The 18800-nt window shown below is 44.9% G+C and overlaps 2 pseudogenes; one reads left to right on the top strand and one right to left on the bottom strand.

Annotated features, from left to right (window-relative positions):
• Positions 1-4983: 4983 nt before the first annotated feature.
• LOC129050043 (oxidoreductase HTATIP2-like) lies at positions 4984-16216 on the top strand (annotated as a pseudogene).
• Positions 7422-7498, bottom strand: LOC112129304 (small nucleolar RNA U3; annotated as a pseudogene).
• Positions 16217-18800: the final 2584 nt, after the last annotated feature.

The raw sequence follows: 18800 nt of genomic DNA, 5'->3' as shown, positions 1-18800 counted from the left end.
TGATTATGGTGAACAGGTTTTTGAACTTTTTTTTTTTTTTTTTGAGACCGAGTCTCACTCTGTTGCCCAGGCTAGATTACAAAGGCTTGATCTCAGCTCACTGCAACCTCCATCTCCCGGGTTCAGGCGATTCTGATGTCTCAGCCTCCTGAGTAGCTGGGATTATAGGCGCCTGCTACCATGCCTGGCAATTTTTGTATTTTTAGTAGAGATGGGGTTTCACCATATTGGCCAGGATGGTCTCGAACTCCCGACCTCAGGTGATCTGCCTGCCTAGGCTTCCCAAAATGCTGTGATTACTGGCGTGAGCCACCACGCCTGCCCGTTTCTGAACTTTTTGATTTTCAGTTCCTTTAACTGCAAATTGAGGCCAGTTTGAATGGTCTTTGGGTTTTTTTTGTTTGGTTGGTTGGTTGGTTGGTTTTTAGACAGAGTCTCACTCTCTTGCCCAGGCTGGAGTGCAATGGTGCGATCTTGTCTCACTGCAACCTCCGCCTCCCGGGTTCAAACAATTCTCCTGCCTCAGCCTCCTGAGTAGCTGGGATTACAGGCGCACACCATGTTGCCTGGCTAATTTTTATTATTTTTAATAGAGACAGGGTTTCACCATGTTGGCCAGGCTGGTCTGGAACTCCTGACCTCGTGATCCGCCCGCCTCGGCCTCCCAAAGTGCTGGGATTAGAAGCGTGAGCCACTGTTCCTGGCTTGTCTGTGTGTGTGTGTGTGTGTGTGTGTGTGTGTGTGTGTGTGTGGTTTTGAGATGGAGTTTCACTCTGGTTGCCCAGGCTAGAGTGCAATGGCACAGTCACGGCTCACTGCAACCTCCGACTCCCGAGTTCAAGGGATTCTCATTTGTCAGCTTCCCAAGTAGTTGGGATTACAGGCATGAGCCACCACGCCCGGCCTGGATTGTCTTTGGATTGTCATAATGATTCTCAGATCAAAATATTTAGAACACCTGTCATAATCCCTGATAAATAGGATGAACTCTATGAATGTGAGTGCTAGTTAGTGGTAAGGTTGCATTCAAACTAGCACCCTGTACTCTGTGCAGTACAGCACATTGTTGAATCTTTTTTCTCCGCTATTCTGTTTCTCCCCTAGACAGTGCTAGAGGAACACTAACAGATTCGTGTACCACAGATCTTTTTTGGAATCCTTGGTGACTACTGCCCATCTGTTGGTATATATATTTACATTGTCTCCCACCTTCATTTCAGTTTTTTTTTCTTAACTTGTTAAAATGCTGAGCTGTAGACATTATTGCAGTAAAATAATGCTGATAGAGAGATGATTAGAGAGGGCACCTGTGCCTGAACTTCAAGGAGACTAAAAATTTTTATATAAATATCTCAAAGTAAAGACACCTCAAAACTCACTCTTCACTTATATAACAATATCTCAGATGCTCTCTTCCCGGCCTCCTTCCAGTGGTTCCATAGAACCTCTACTAGCTTCATCATTTACCCTTAGAAAAGGGAGGGATTTGCTTAGGCAGAACTTCCCATAGACATCTGAAACTCAGCATTTCCAAAGCCAAGCTAATTATCCGTCCCTTCACCACTACACACAAGTACTACAGCATTCCTCTACATGGGCAGTATCACCACCATTCCAGTAACTTTGCCAGGCTACGAAACCTGTCTTACCCTCAGCTGACTCTTTTCATCTATTTTCCACGTTTACTTGATCCCAGAGTTCTGTTGCTTCTAACATTTGAATGTCTTTGTTTTTCTTTTTCTTTTCTTTTTTTTTTTTTTTTTTTTTTTTTGAGATGGAGTCTCACTCTGTTGTCCGGGCTGGAGTGCAGTGGCACAATCTCAGCTCACTGCAACTGCAATCTCTGCCTCCCAGGTTCAAGCGATTCTCCTGCCTCAGCCTCCCAAGTAGCTGGGATTACAGGCACACCCCACCACACTGGGCTAATTTTTTTTATATTTTTGGTAGAGATGGGGTTTCACCATGTTGGCCAGGCTGGTCTCAAACTCCTGACCTCAAGTAGTCCACCCACCTCAGCCTCCCAAAGTGGTGGGATTACAGGCATGAGCCACCGCACCCAAACTAAATGTCTTTTTTTTTTTTTTTTTTGAGGTGGAGTCTCACTCTGTCACCCAGGCGGGAGTGCAGTGGCATGATCTCGGCTCCCTGCAACCTCCACCTCATGTGTTCAAGCAGTTCTCTGCCTCAGCCTCCTGAACAGCTGAGATTGCGGGCGCCCACCACCACACCCGGCTAATTTTTTTGTATTTTTAGTAGAGACGGAGTTTCACCATCTTGGCCAGGTTGGTATTGAACTCCTGACCTCGTGATCAACCTGTCTTGGCCTCCCAAAGTGCTGGGATTACAGGCATGAGCCACAGCGCCCGGCAGCCTAAATGTTTTGTAAATTTAATACCTACTTTCCATTTCCTCTACCATTACACTAATTAAACTTTTATCTCTGTGAGACCCTACAAATATAGAAGTATTCCACTATAATGACAATAGCATGTTAAAATTTATTTCAGAATACCAAATTGTATATGCAATGAGATATTATTCAGCCATAAAAAAGAAACCACTGCCATTTGCGACAGTATAGATAAACCTGGGAGATATTAAGCTATATGAAATAAGTCAAATACCATCAGGCCAGGTGTGGTGGCTCACACCTGTAATCCCTGCACTTTGGGAGGCCAAGGCAGGTGGATCACCTTAGGTCAGGAGTTCGAGACCAGCCTGGCCAATGTGGCGAAACCCTGTCTCTACTAAAAATACAAAAATTAGCCAGGCATGGTGGCTTGTAATCCGAGCTACTCTGGAAACTGAGGCACGAGAATCACTTGAACCTGGGAGGCGGAGGTTGCAGTGAACCAGGATCAAGCCACTGCACTCCAGCCTCCTGGGCAAAAGAGTGAGACTCTGTCTTAAAAAAAAAAAAAAAAAAAGCCAGGCACGGTGGCTCACGCCTGTAATCCCAGCACTTTGGGAGGCCAAGGCAGGCTGACCACCTGAGGTCGAGAGTTGGAGACCAGTCCTGACCAACATGGAGAAACCCCATCTCTACTAAAAATACAAAATTAGCCAGATGTGGTGGTTCATGCCTGCAATCCCAGCTACTCGGGAGGCTGAGGCAGGAGAATTGCTTGAACCCAGGAGGCAGAGGTTCCAGTGAGCCAAGATCATGCCATTGCACTCCAGTCTGGGCAAGAGAGTGAAACTCAGCCTCAAAAAAAAAAAAAAAGTAAGTTTTATATATGTGTATTTTACCACAGTTTTCAAATTAGAAAATAATCAATGAGATACCACTGCACTCCTATTAGAATGACTAAAATCCAAAACACTGCCAACACCAAATGCTGATGAGGATGTAGAGGAACAGGAACACTCAGGCATTACTAGTGCAAAATCATACAGCCACTATGGAAGACAGTTTGGTAGTTTCTTATAAAGCTAAATGAAGTGTCTTACTATATTACCCAGCAATAACATTCCTAGGCATTAGGCCAGATGTGGTAGCTCATGCCTGTAAGCCCAATGCTTTGGAAGGCCAAGACAGGAGCCCACGTGTTGGAGGTTAACAGTGAGCTATGATGGCAACACTGTACTCCCACTTAGGCAACAAAGACTCTGTCTCTAAAAACAAAGAAAAAACACACAAAAACAAAAACGTTCCTAGGTATTTACCCAAATGAGCTGAAAACATGTCTGCACAAAAACCTACACACAAATGTTTATAAAAGCTTTATTCATAATCAGCTGGGTGTGGTGGCTCACACCTGTAATCCCAGCACTTTAGGAGGCCAAGGTGGGTGGATGGTTTGAGGTTAGGAGGTCAAGCCCAACCTGGGCAAAATGTCAAGACCTCATCTCTGAAAAAAGAAACGAATAAAAAACATTAGCCAGGTGTGGTGGTGCATGCCTGTAGTCCGAGCTATTTGGCAGGCTGAGGTGGGAGGATCACTTGAGCCCAGGAAGTTGAAGCTGCAGTTAGCTATCAGTGCACCACTGCACTCCAACGTGGGTGACAGAGTGAGACCCTGTCTCAAAAAATGAATAAAAATAATTGTTACTTTTAAAAATAAAAATAAACTTTATAAGACATTGATAATTTCCAATGTATCAACTTTTTATTTTATGGTGAGTACTTATTGTGCCTTACCTAATAAAGCTTTGCCCATCCCAAAGTTGTACAAATTTTCTTCTGTGTTTTTTGCATGATTTTTATTGTTTTCTGTTTTGCATTTAGGTCTACTATACACCTCAAATTAATGTCTGTAAAGGCCGGGTGCAGTGGCTGACGCCTGTAATCCCAGCACTTTGGGAGTCCGAGGCAGGCGGATCACGAGGTCAGGAGATCAAGACCATCCTGGCTAACACGATGAAACCCCGTCTCTACTAAAAATACAAAAAATTAGCCAGGCATTGTGGCAGGTGCCTGTAGTCCCAGCTACTCAGGAGGCTGAGGCAGGAGAATGGCGTGAACCCGGGAGGCGGACCTTGCAGTGAGCCCAGATGGAACCACTGCACTCCAGCCTGGGCGACAGAGCGAGACTCCATCTCAAAATAAATAAATAAATAAATAAATAAAATAAAAATAAAAAAATCTGTGTATGGTGTGAGGTAGGGGTGGAGATTCATTTATTTCATAAGGATGTCAAGTTGATCCAACACTATTTGTTGAACATTATTTTCCCTCTTTGAAGTACCTTGACATCTGTATTAGTTGTCTGTTACTGTATAACAAATTACCTCTAAAATTTAGCAGCTTAAAACAACAAATACTTATTACCTCATTGTTTTTCAGGAATCTGGTCACAGCATACCTGGGTGCCAGTGGCTCACAGTGTCTCATGAGGTACCAGTCAAGCTGTTGGCCAGGGTTGTAGTCTCAACTGAAGGCTTGACTCAACGTGAGGGGAGTCTGCTTCCAAGCTCCTTTGTGCTTCTTGGCAGGCCTTGGTTCCCTGCCCCATAGGCCTCTCCACAGGCCTACCTCACAACATGGCAGCTAGCTTTACTGATAGTAAACAGTCGAAGAGAGATACAGTTACCCCAAAATGTAAGCCATAGTCTCTTTTAAACCTAACTCTAGTTGTGACATCCTCTGACACCTATCAGCCCACGCTCAAGAGAGATTACATGTGGATGTGAATACATGGAGGTAGGAATCATGATATTCAATGACATGTAATCTCTATTGAGTGTGACCTGATAGATTAGGGTCCATCATTAGAGACTGGTCCATCATAACATAACACCTTTGTCAAAAATCAATTGTCTGTATATGTTTGGGTCTATTCCTAGGTTGTATTCTGTTCAACTGACCTAATTTGTCCATTTACTACTGCTATGCTGCCTTGATTTCTGTAACTATAATATGTCTTGAGGTCGGTAGTATAGGTCCTTCAACTTATCTTTTTCAAAACTGTTTTGGCTATTCCAGGCTGCAATGCAGTGTCATGAACATGGCTCACTGCAGCCTGGACCTTGCAGGCTGAAGGAATCCTTCCACCTCAGCCTCGCAAGTAGCTAGGGTTATGCACCACCACACCTGGCTAATTTGTAAAGTTTTTTTATAGAGACAGGAGTCTCACCATGTTGCCCAGGCTACTCTCAAACTCCTAGGCTCAAGCAATCCTCCTGCCTTGACCGCCTAAATTGCTGAGATTACAGGCGTGAGCCACTGCACCTGGCCCTTGCATTTTCATATAAATTTTAGAATTGGCTCATCAACTTCTATGAAAATCCTGGTAGGATTTTTAATGGAATGGCATTGGATCTATAGATCAATTCATGAATAATTAATATTTTAATATTGAGACTTCTGATTCATTAACATGTAGTCACAATACATATATCTAACAGAGGACAAAAATCCACAATATATTAAGAACCCTGTAATAGGCTGGGTGCGGTGGCTCACACCTGTAATCCCAGCAATTTGGGAGGCCGAGGTGGGCAGTCACTTGAGGTCAGGAGTTCGAGACCAGCCTGGCCAACATGGTGAAATCCTCTCTCTACTACAAATACAGGAAAATGGCCGGGCGCAGTGACTCCCGCCTATAATCCTAGCACTTTGAGAGGCCGAGGCAGGTGGATCACCTGAGGTCAGGAGTTCAAGACCAGTCTGGCCAACCTGATGAAACCCGGTCTCTACTAAAAATACAAAAATTAGTGGGGCATGGTGGCAGGCACCTGTAATCCCAGCTACTCTGGAGGCTGAGGCAGGAGAATCGCTTGAACCCGGGAGGCGGAGGTTGCAGTGAGCCAAGATCGCGCCATTGCACTCCAGCCTGGGGGACAAGAGTGAGACTTCCTCTCACAAAAAAAAAAAAAAAAAGAAGAAAAACTAGCCAGGTGTGGTGGCAGGAGCCTGTAATCCCAGTTACAAGGGAGGCTGAGCAGGAGAATCACTCAAACCCGGGAGGCAGAGGTTGCAATGATCTGAGATCGTGCCACTGTACTCCAGCCTGGGCAACAGTGAGACTCTGTCTCAAAAAAAAAAAAAAAAAAACTGTAATAATAATAAAACAAAAATCCAATTTTTTTTTTTTTTTTTTTTTTTTTTTGGAGACAGGGTCTCACTCTGTCACCCAGGCTGGAGGGCAGTTGCAAGATCACAGCTCCTTAGCTCACTGCAGCCTCAGCCTCCTGGGCTCAAGTAATCCTCCCACCTCAGCCTCCCACTTACTAGGGAGTAAGTGGGACTACAGGCATGCAGCACCACCCCTGGCTAATTTTTTGTATTTTTTGTAGAGATGGGGTTTGGCCATGTTGCCCAGGCTGACCAATATATTTTTCTCATTTTTTTTTTTTTCAGACGGATTCTTTCTCTGTCACCCAGGCTGGAGTGCAGTGGCGCAATCTCAGCTTACTGCAACCTCTGCTTCCCAGATTCAAGCGATTCTCCTGCCTCAGCCTCCCTAGTAGCTGGGATTACAGGCTCCTGCTACCACGCCCCGCTAATTTTTGTATTTTTAGTAGAGACAGGGGTTTCACCTTGTTGGTCAGGCTGGTCTTGAACTCCTGCCTTCAGGGTGATCCACCTGTCTCTGCCTCCCAAAGTTCTGGGATTATAGGCATGAGCCACCACACCCAGCCTACAGGCCTTTTTTTCTTTTTCTTTTTCTTTTTTTTTTTTTTCAGATGGAGTCTCGCTCTGTCACCCATGCTGGAGTGCAGTGGTGCAATCTCAGCTCACTGCAACGTCCGCCTCCTGGGTTCAAGAGATTCTCCTGCCTCAGCCTCCTGAGTAGCTGGGACTACAGGCGTGTGCCACTACACCTGGCTAATTTTTTGTATTTTTAGTAGAGACAGGGTTTCACCATGTTAGCCAGGATGGTTTCGATCTCCTGACCTGATGATCCACCTGCCTCGGCCTCCCAAAGTCCTGGGATTACAGGCATGAGTCACCGCGCCTGGCCCCCTTTTTGTCTTATTATATATTTTGCTCTACACATTCAGAGAAACTTCTCTAGTAACAAACTATAGAAATGATTCCTGAAAGTATAGTCTTGGCCAATTTTTTTTTTTTTTAAAGAATTCAATTGGCTTTATTGCAGTTTTGTTTTTTGGGGTTTTTTGTTTTTGTTTTTGTTTTTTTTTTGAGAGACGGAGTTTCGTTCTTGTTGCCCAGGCTGGAATGCAATGGCACAATCTCGGCTCACCACAACCTCCACCTCCCAGGTTCAAGCGATTCTCCTGCCTCAGCCTTCCTAGTAGCTGGGATTACAGGCATGTGCCACCACACCAGGCTAATTTTATATTTTTAGTAGAGACAGGGTTTCTCCATGTTGGTCAGGCTGGTCTCGAACCCCTGATCTCAGGTGATCTGCCCGCCTCGGCCTCCCAAAGTGCTGGGATTACAGGCATGAGCCACCACGCCCAGCCTATTGCAGTTCTAGAATCAGGCAATAATTCATTCCATAAAACAGAAAGTGTTCAATGGCCAATATCTTTTAAATGAGTAAACGAACTGACATTTTACAAAAGAAAATCTACAAATGGTCAATAAACATATGAAACATGCATAACACCACCAGTTATTAGGGAAATACAAATTAAAACCACAAAGAGATACCAGTTCACATCCTCTACAATGTCTAAAATTAACAAGACTGACAAGGTCAGACGTGGTGGCTCATGCCTATAATTCCAGCACTTTGGGAGGCCAATGCGGACAAATCACCTGAGGTCAGGAGGTCGAGACCAACCTGGCCAACATGGTAAAACCCCGTCTCTACTAAAAATACAAAAGCTAGCCAGGTGTGGTGGTAGGCACCTATAATCCCAGCTACAGAGGCTGAGGCAGGAGAATCACTTGAACCCGGGAGGGGGAGGTTGCAGTGAGCCAAGATTGCACCATTGCACTCCAGCCTGGGCAACAAGAGCAAGACTCCATCTCAAAAATAAATAAATAAATAATAAAAAGACTGACAATAACAAGTGTTGGCTAGGATTTGTAGCAACTAAAACTCTCATACATTGCTGCTGGGAGTATAAACTGCTACAATTCGGCCTAGGCAACATAGTCAGACCCCGTCTCTACAAAAAAAGTTAAAAATTAGCCAGCAGTGGTGGTGTGCACCTGTGATCCCAGCTACTTGGGAGGCTGAAGTTGAAGGATCTCTTGAGCCTAGGAGATTCAGGCTGCAGTGAGGTAGGATTGCACTGCTTTACTTCATCCTAGACAACAGAGTGAAACCCCATCTCTATTAAAAAATCGTACAATTGGTCAGACGCAGTGGCTCACACCTGTAATCCCAGCACTTTGGGAGGGTGAGGCGGGTGGATCACTGGAGGTCAGGAGTTCGAGACCAGCCTGGTCAACATGGCAAAACCTCATCTCTACTAAAAAATACAAAAATTAGCCGGGCGTGGTGGCAGGCGCCTATAATCCCAGTTACTCAGGAGGCTGAGGCAGGAGAATCACTTGCACCCGGAGGAAAGAGGTTGCAGTGAGCCAAGATCATGCCACTTTATTCCAGCCTGGATGAAAAGCAAAACTCCGTCAAAAAAAAAAAAAGGGTACAACCCTTTGGAAAACAGCTTGACAATTGTTTATAAATTTAACATATACTTACTCTATCACCTAGCAATTTAACTCCTAGGTATTTACTCAAGAGAAATGAAAACATATATCCACTAAAAACTTTGTGTCTTTCTTTGAGACAGAGTCTCACTCTGTTGCCCAGGCTGGAATGTGGTAGCATGAACACAGCTCATTGCACTCTCAACCTCCAGGATCAAGCAATCCTCCAGCCTCAGCCTCCCAAGTAGCTGTGACTACAGGTGTGCGCCACCACATCCAGCTAAAATTTCTTTTATTTTTAGTAGAGACAAGGTATTGCTATGTTGCTCAGACTGGTCTGGAACTCCTGAGCTCAAACAATACACGCACCTCGGCCTCCCAAAATGCTAGGATTACAGGCCTGGGCCACTGTACCCAACACACACAAAAAACTATTGTATTAAAAATTTTATAACAGCTTTATTCATAATAACCAAAAACTAGAAACAACTCAAATGTCCATCAACAGATAAATAAGTAAACAAATTGATTATCAATGGACTATATTCAGCAATAAAAAAAAAGAATGGAGTTCTGGAGTTTGGCAATAAAAAGGAATGAACTGCTGATATATCAACAATATAGATGAATGGCTGGGTGCAGTGGCTCAGGCCTGTAATCCCAACACTTTGGGAGTCTGAGGTGGAAGGATCACTTGAGCTCAGGAGTTCAAGACCAACCTGGGCAACATAGTGAAATCCCCCAGCCATCTCTATTTAAAAAAAAAAAAAAAAGGAAAAAACAATATAGATGAATCTCAAAACACATAATAAGCAAAAAAAGCCAGACATATATTAATACACAGTGTATGATTCCATTCTGTAGGACATTCTAGAACAGACAAAATTAATCTACGATGTGGTGGAATAAAGATGGCCCATCTTTGTCACTCTCCCCACTGAAAAGTGGAATTTATTTTTCCATCCCCTTGAATTTCTTCTAGGCTCGTGCCTGCTTTGGTCAGTAGAATACAGCTGAAGTGATGTTGTACCAGTTTTGGGTCTGGTCTTTACAAGCACTGGTAGCTTCAACTTTCTCCTTCTTGGCACCCACCCACCATGTTGTAAGGAAACCCAAACAGCCACATGGAAGACAGTTCTAGTTGAGCTCCCAGCCCAGAGCCTATCCCAACTCTCCAGCCATGTGAGTGAAGTGAATTCTCCAGCCCCAGTCAAGCTACCCCAGGTGACCCACAAAGCAGACAAACTGATTCCACTAAACCATGACCAAATTGCAAAGTCATGAGCAAATAAATGATTTTTATTAGTTTTTTTGTTGTTGTTGTTGTTGTTGTTGTTTTTGAGACAGAGTCTTGCGCTGCCCAGGCTAGAGTGCAATGGTGCGATCTCAGCTCACTGCAACCTCCGCCTCTCGGGTCCAAACGATTGTCCTCCCTCAGCCTCCCGAGTAGCTGGGATTACAGACGCCTGCCACCACGCCCAGCTAATTTTTGTATTTTTAGTAGAGACAGGGTTTCGCCATGTTGGCCAGGCTGGTCTTGAACTCCTGACCTCGTGATCCACCCACCTCGGCCTCCCAAAGTGCTGGGATCATAGGTGTGAGCCACCGCGCCCAGCCAATGATTTTTATTCTTTTAAGCCACTGGGTTTTGGGGTGACAAAACAATCTACAGATATAACAATCTATAACCAAAACATACGGGAGTAGAAATCACAACAGTATTACCTGTGGGAAGAGGCAGGATCAATGGCAAAGGGGCACAAGAGGACTTAGAGGTGACAGAAATGTTCTGTATCAGCTAGGCACAGTGGCTCACGCCTGTAATCCCAGCATTTTGGGAGGCTGATGCTGGAGGATCACATAAGCCCAGGGGTCTGAGACCAGACTGGATGACATAGTGAGACCTCATCTCTACAAAAAATAAAATTAGCCGGGTGTGGTGGCACACACCTGTAGTCCCAGCTACTGGGGAGGCTAAGGTGGGAGGATAACTTGAATCCAGGAGGTTGAGGCTACAGTGACCTGAGATCGCACCACTGCACCCCAACCTGGGCAACACAGTTAGACCCTGTCTCAAAAAAAAAAGTTATCTATCTTGATTAGGGTAATGGTTATACAAATGTATGCATTTATCAAAACTCTGAACTGTATACTTAAAATCTATATATTATATTGTATATAAATTATGCCTTAATGAAGTTGATTTTTTAAAAAAGTCCAGGCGCGGTGGCTCACACCTGTAATCCCAGCACTTTGGGAGGCCAAGGCAGGTGGATCACGAGGTCAGGAGATTGAGACCATCTGGCTAACACGGTGAAACCCCGTCTCTACTAAAAATACAAAAAAATTAGCCGGGCATGGTGGTGGGCGCCTGTAGTCCCAGCTACTCGGAGGCTGAGGCAGGAGAATGGCGAACCCGGGAGGCGGAGCTGGCAGTGAGCCGAGATCGCGCCACTGCACTCCAGCCTGGAGGACAGAGCAAGACTCCGTCTCAAAAAAAAAAAAAAAAAAAAAAAAAAAAAAAGGCCGGACACAGTGGCTCACGCCTGTAATCCCAACACTTTGGGAGGCCGAGGCGAGCGGATCACGAGGTCAGGAATTCAAGACCAATCTGGCCAACATAGTGAAACCCCGTCTCTACTAAAAATACAAAAAATTAGCCGGGTGTGGTGGTTTGCGCCTGTAATCTCAGCTACTCGGGAGCCTGAGTCAGGAGAATCGTGTGAACCGGGAAGGCGGAGGTTGCAGGGAGCCGAGATCGCGCCTTTGCACTCCAGCCCGGGGCGACATTGCGAGACTCTGTCTCAAAAAAACCAACCAACCAACCAACCTTTGGTGACTCTCCATCAGCTAGAGAATAAAAAGTAACCTCCATAGCTTCTTAGGAGACTCTTCACAAACACAAAGTCACCCCAGCCTGAATTCCCAAGATATTTCCTTCTTTTTTTTTTTTTTTTTTTTGAGACAAGAGTCTCGCTTTGTCACCCAGGCTAGAGTACAGTGGCGTGAACTCGGCTCACTGCAACCTCTGCCTCCCAGGTTCAAGCAATTCTCTGCCTCGGCCTCCCGAGTGGCTGGGATTACAGGTGCCCGCCACCACGCCCAGCTAATTTTGGTATTTTTAGTAGAGACAGGATTTCACCATCTTGGCCAGGCTGGTTTTGAACTCCTTACCTCGTGATCGCACCCACCTGGGCCTCCCAAAGTGCTGGGATTACAGGCGTGAGCCACTGCGCCCAGCCAATATTCCCTTCTTTACACTAAAACTAAAGAAAATGATTTGAAGTTCCACATGGGCCCCGGCTTCTTGAGGTTGTTCTGTCTTCTTGTATGTCACTCCTTGCGATCTCAGGCTGCTAAAAAGTCCTAGGCATCCTGTGACACCCACCTCGACCCACCCCTGTCCTGAGAGAGTCTTAGTCACCACCTTCTCTGGCTTGCAGAACATTTTGTGAACACTTTTATTATAATACTTACCAAGCATTGTATTGTATTGTATTGTATTGTATTGTATTGTATTGTAAGGTTTTGTTTACATGCTTCTCTCTTTCACTAGACCCTGACTTCCTTCAACAAAGAGACAGCTTCTGATTCATCTTCGTCTCACCATAATCTAAGTACCTGGCAAGTAACAGATACTCGGTAAATGGTGAATGGATTACAGCACATTAGTCGGGGTCTCCTTCTGCTTCTCTCGTTACTTTAGTGGTAAGTATTCTCCAGGCCTCTGTTGTATGGCTGTGTCCTAGGTCGCCATCCTCTGCCATTTCCTTTTCTTTTTCTGTTTCTCTTTCACTCCTCTAGCAGTCCTTGAAGGCTCACCTATCCTCGTGGCTGCAGCCATTTCCCTCTCTGCAGATACTTCCAAAAGTTATACTAGATGTTAACTGAGCACTAAGAACACTACGTGAAAGGCTGGAGTACAAGCATCCAAAGGACTGAAGAATTTGAAGAGCACTGAATGTGGGAGATAGGAGAGAGGAAAGGAGTCAAATGTCTCCAAGAAACGAAGCCTGTGTGCCCTGGAGAATGAAGAAGCATCATCAAATCGGGGAGACCGAAGGAGGAATCGGTTTTCAGAGAAAAACAATTTATGTTGTCTTAGCTGTGTTAGGTGGCATACCACTACATTCAAGTGAAGCTGTGTAATAGACAGAGATGACCAATTTTATTCATTTATGAATGCCTCCCAAAGTATATATATAGTTTTTGCCCTCATGTCTCTTATTGGGGTGACAGACATAAATCAAAGAATTCCATAAATAAATATTAAAATACAATTTGTGATAAATGCTACAAAGTGGTACATATTCATATGGAAGCATAAAGAGAACTGACCCGCTTGAGGAAGCTGGCAGTGAGAGCTGAAGGTAAGAGCAAGAGTTGACTAGGAGACAAGATGGGGAAAGTTCTAGGCAGAAGGAACAGCACGTTCCAAAGCCAACAGCATAGAGACAGAAAGTAGATTAGTGAGTGCCAGAGGGTGATGGGGAGCAGAGAGGAAGAAGGGGTGCCTGCTCTTGGGTATGGAGTTTCTCTTTGAGGCAATGAAAATGCTCTGGAATGAGATAGTGGTAACAGTTGCACAACTTTGTGAACATACTAAAATCCACCGAACTGCATACTTTAAAGGGGTAAATTGTGTGGTAAGCGAGTTATATTTCAATTTTTAGAGATAAAGATAAATGCAAGTTAACAATAACCAGGAAAAAAAAACAAAAACAAAAACAAAAAACATGCCACAGCACCTTCAGGAAACTAAAAGAAGGCCAGTGTGGGCCGGGTGTGGTGGCTCATGCCTGTAATCCCAACAGTTTGGGAGGCCGAGGTAGGTGGATCACTTGAGGTAAGAAGTTTGAGACCAGCCTGGCCAACATGGCAAAACCCCATCTCTACTAAAAGTACAAAAATTAGCCGGTGTGGTGGCGGGCACCTGTAATCCCAGCTACTCAGCAGGCTGAAGCAGGATAATTACTTGAACCCAGGAGGCAGAGATTGCAGTGAGCCAAGATCGCACCACTGCCCACCAGCCTGGGCGACAAAAGCGAGACTCCGTCTCAAAAAAAAAAAAAAAAAAAAGGCTAGTGTGGCCAAAATAAGTGGGAGCAAACATGATGTATGATGAAACTGAGGAAGTGAGAACAAAGAATGATGAAGGACAAGGCCAGGCATGGTGGCTCATGCCTATAATCCTAGCAATTTGAGAGGCCAAGGCAGGCAGATCACCTAAGGTCAGGAGTTCAAGACCAGCCTGGCTGACATGGGGAAACCCTGGCTCTACTAAAAATACAAAAACTAGCTGGACACAGTGGTGCATGCCTGTAGTCCCAGCTACTTGGGAGGCTGAGGCAGGAGAATCTCTTGAGCCCCAGGGGGCGGAGGTTGTGGTGAGCCGAGTTCGCGCCACTGCACTCCAGCCTGGGCAATAAAGCAAGACTCTATCTCAAAAAAAAAAAAAAAAAAAAAAAAAAAATTAGACGGGTGTGGTGGCAGGTGCCTGTAATCCCAGCTACTTGGGAGCTGAGGCAGGAGACACTTGAACTCAGGAGGCAGAGGTTGCAGTGAGCTGAGATCACACCACTGCACTCCAGGCTGGGCAAAAGAGCGAGACTCTGTCTTAAAAGAATAAAAAAGAAAGGTAAAGGATGAGTGTTCAGGAGACATTTAGAGATATAATAAGGCATGAGAAAAAGATCAAAGAGTATGAGTACAGAAATAAATCAGGGCCAGGAGTGGTGGCTCATGCCTGTAATCCCAGCACTTTGGGAGGCCAAGGCAGGCAGATCATGAGGTCAAGAGTCCGAGACCAGCCTGGCCAACATGGTGAAACCTCATCTCTACTAAGAATACAAAAATTGAGCGTCGCCGCGAGGCCATCCGGAAGACCAAGCCGGCGTGGCCGAAACAGAAGCACTGTCGAAGCTTCGGGAAGACTTCAGGATGCAGAATAAATCCGTCTTTATTTTGGGCGCCAGCAGAGAAATCGGCAGAGTGCTCTTAAAGGAAATCCTGGAGCAGGGCCTGTTTTCCAAAGTAACGCTCATTGGCCGGAGGAAGCTCACCTTCGACGAGCAAGCTTATAAAAAATGTGAATCAAGAAGTGGTGGACTTTGAAAAGTTGGATGACTACGCTTCTGCCTTTCAAGGTCATGATGTTGGATTCTGTTGCCTGGGTACCACCAGAGTGAAAGCTGGGGCGGAGGGATTTGTTCGTGTTGACCGAGATTATGTGCTGAAGTCCGCAGAGCTGGCAAAAGCTGGAGGGTGCAAACATTTCAACTTGCTATCCTCTAAAAGAGCTGATAAGTCAAGCAATTTTTTATATCTACAAGTTAAGGGAGAAGTAGAAGCCAAGGTTAAAGAATTAAAATTTGATCGTTACTCTGTATTTAGGCCTGGAGTTCTGTTATGTGATAGGCAAGAATCCCGCCCAGGTGAATGGTTGGTTAGAAAGTTCTTTGGCACCTTACCAGAATCTTGGGCCAGTGGGCGTTCTGTGCTTGTGGTGACTGTGGTTAGAGCAATGCTGAACAATGTGGTGAGACCAAGCGACAAGAAGATGGAACTGCTGGAGAACAAGGCCATCCATGACCTGGGGAAAGTGCATGGCTCTCTCAAGCCATGACCACACTGGAGAAATGGTTTTTATTGTCAACCTTAACACCCATCACCAAATCGGTAATTTCAGGGTCTAAAAAAAGTCAGCATGTTTTAACTTTGTTGCTTTACTATCCTCAGGATGGTGCCCTGCATCAGTGGTTCAGAGCCTGGTTATACATATAGATCACTCAGGGAGCTTTGGAAAAATAAAGATTTGTCAGCCCTATCTCAAACTTGAATCAAAATTTCTGGGGTGTGGGCACAATAATCTGTAATTTTCTTTGTTTATACTTCCCCTGATGCCACTGGTTCTGATGCCACTGGTTGGGGGGCCTGCTTTGAAATGCTTATCTGCAGAGTCACAGCAGCCATGAAAACCTTATGACTGTGCAAATGAGCTCTGCTCTAAAATTGTTGACATTCATGTCTCTGAGTCACAAAAGTGCTAATTCACTACATGTAATTGTGTAAGTAAACACTGTGCCTTTACTACTTCTTTATGTAATAGAAGTTATATACCTAAGCTTATATAACACATGGGGAGGATTAAATAAAGGAATAAAGATGAATGGACAACTAAAAAAAAAAAAAAAAATACAAAAATTAGCTGGACATGGTGGTGTGTGCCTGTAACCCCAGCTGCTCAGGAGGCTGAGACGGGTAAATTGCTTGAACCCAGGAGGTGGAGGTTGCAGTGACCCAAGATCACACCACTGCACTCCAGCCTGGGCGACAGAGCAAGACTCCATCTCAAAAAAAGAAAGAAAGAAATCAAAAGGTTGGCCATCAAACCTTTCTCCATTCCCACAGCTGAGGAGTGGAAAGAAAGAAATGGAGCCTCTAGAGGCATTAGACAAAGAAGCCACAGGACAGGAGAAGCAGCAGCACAGCAGACTTGCATACAGGCCAAGAGAGGAGAGGATTTCTCATAGCACATGATGGTCAGCAATATTGATCACAGCAAAGAGGCTAAGGAGAACAGAAATCAAGAAAAGTCCTTTGGAGCCATGTGCAGTGATGTGCATCTATAGTCCCAGCTACTGGGGAGACCGAGGCAGGAGGATTGCTTGAGCCCAGGAGTTGGAGGCTGCAGTGAGCTGTAATTGTGGCTGTCAATAGCCACTGTACTCCAGTCTGGGCAATAAAGCAAGACCACATCTCTTAAACATTTTTTTAAGTTCTTTGAATTTAGAGCTGGATGACCATAGGCACAGCTATGCTAGAGTGGGGTGTTGCAGGAAAGAGCCAGATGGCAGAGGAATAATGAGAGAATGAGTCATGAAGACATGGAGGCACACAGTATTTGGCAGTAAAAGGAGGAGGAAAAAATGGGACAGTAGCTTAAAGAGAGTGAGGTCATATAGAGGCCTTTTCCAAATGGGAGAGACCTGAATGCATGTGAGATGAAAACAAGGAGCCAGGACAAAGGAACCAATTTAAAATGTGAAGGAGAAAATAAATCATGCAATAAGTTCCCTTAAGGAGACAAGAGAAGATAGAATCAAGACACAGGTGGAAAGCGCCAATTTAGGAAATGACAGTTGGCTGGGCTCGGTGGCTCATGCCTATAATCCTAGCACTTCGGGAGGCCGAGGCGGGTGGATTACCTGAGGTCAGGGGTTAGAGACCAGCCTGGCCAACATGGCAAAACCCCGTCTCTATTAAAAATACAAAAGTTAGCCAGGCATTGTGGTGGGCGCCTATAGTCCCAGCTACTTGGGAGGCTGAGGCAGAAGAATCACTTGAACCCAGGGAGGCGGAGGTTGCAGTGAGCCAAGATCACACCACTGCACTCCAGCCTGGGTGACAGAGTGAGACTCCTTCTCAAAAAAAAGAGAAAGAAAAAAGAAAATAAGACAGTCATTTGCTCTGAAGTAGAAAGAGAAGAAGTGATGGGTAATGATGCAGGTATTTTTTAGGTGGAGAGGAATTTGTATAATGCAGTTCATGTCATTGATTTCTGTCTTCTCAGTAATAATCATAAGACCTAACATTTACTAGCCTAAACAATTTGTAATATATTAACTCACTTAATCCTTACAACCTCCTAAAGTATGTACTATTGTTATCCCCATTTTACAGTTATGGAAACAGAGTCACCAAGAAGTGAGGTGACTTTAACAAGGTCACACAGCTAATAAATGGCAGTACTCAGCCAGGCATGGTGACCCACACCTGTAATCCCAGCACTTTCGAAGGCCAAGGTGGGAGGATCAGTTGAGCCTAGGAGTTAGAGACCAGACTGGGCAACATGGTGAGACCTCATATCTACAAAAAAAATAATGATAATAATTAGCCGGGCATAGTGATGTGTGCCTGTAGTCCCAACTACTCAGAAGACTGAGATGGGAGGATCGATGGAGACCAGAAGGTGGAGGCTGCAGTGAGCCGTGATCGTACCACTGCTCTCCAGACTGGGTTAATAGAGTGAGACCCTGTCTCAAAAAGAAAAAAAAAAGGTAGTGCTCATATTTCTACCCACAAGATAGAAAGTAGATAAGGTGATTTGCCAAGAGTAAAAGAGTAACTGATGGAAAAGGAAGAGGAAAATGGGGAACTTGAGTGAATATAAAAGTTTAGAATAGCCAGAGTAAAAAGTATGCCTCTGAGGGTGCAAATACAGTGAGCCCTCTTCCAGACCAGCAGTCTCCTATTTTCTTCTGCTAATATAACCTCTCCCCTTGAAGATTCCACAAACCAGATGTGTGGAATTCCTCAGTCCTTTCGGGCTGTTTGAGGTGATTCTGCCCTTCCTTTCACATTCCTGGACTCTGGGTCTGCCCTTTGGACAGGATTCTCCTAATAAAGCTGAAGGTGGCAGAGAATTATTCTAGGCTGTCTTCTGACAGGGCCATACACCAGCCGCACACCTGGGCAGACTTACTGAAACTTAAAAGTTTCAGTAAGCAATTTTAAAGTAAGCACTTTAAAAGTGCATGTTTAAAATGGCATTAGATTTGGGGTCTCAGTAGGCCCTATGTTTCAGGGGAGATTTTCTTTTTCTTATCTTTCTTCCTTTTTTTTTTTTTTTGAGACAGAGTTTTGTTCTTGTTGCCCAGGCTGGAGTGCAATGGTAGATCTTGGCTCACTGCAACCTCTGCCTCCCGGGTTCAAGCGATTCTCCTGCCTCAACCTCCTGAGTAGCTGGAATTACAGGCACCTGCCACCATGCCCAGCTAATTTTTTG

Source organism: Pongo abelii, chromosome 16, assembly GCF_028885655.2.
Source record: "Pongo abelii isolate AG06213 chromosome 16, NHGRI_mPonAbe1-v2.0_pri, whole genome shotgun sequence".
Taxonomy (NCBI): domain Eukaryota; kingdom Metazoa; phylum Chordata; class Mammalia; order Primates; family Hominidae; genus Pongo; species Pongo abelii.
This window is presented reverse-complemented; position numbering and strand designations above follow the sequence as displayed.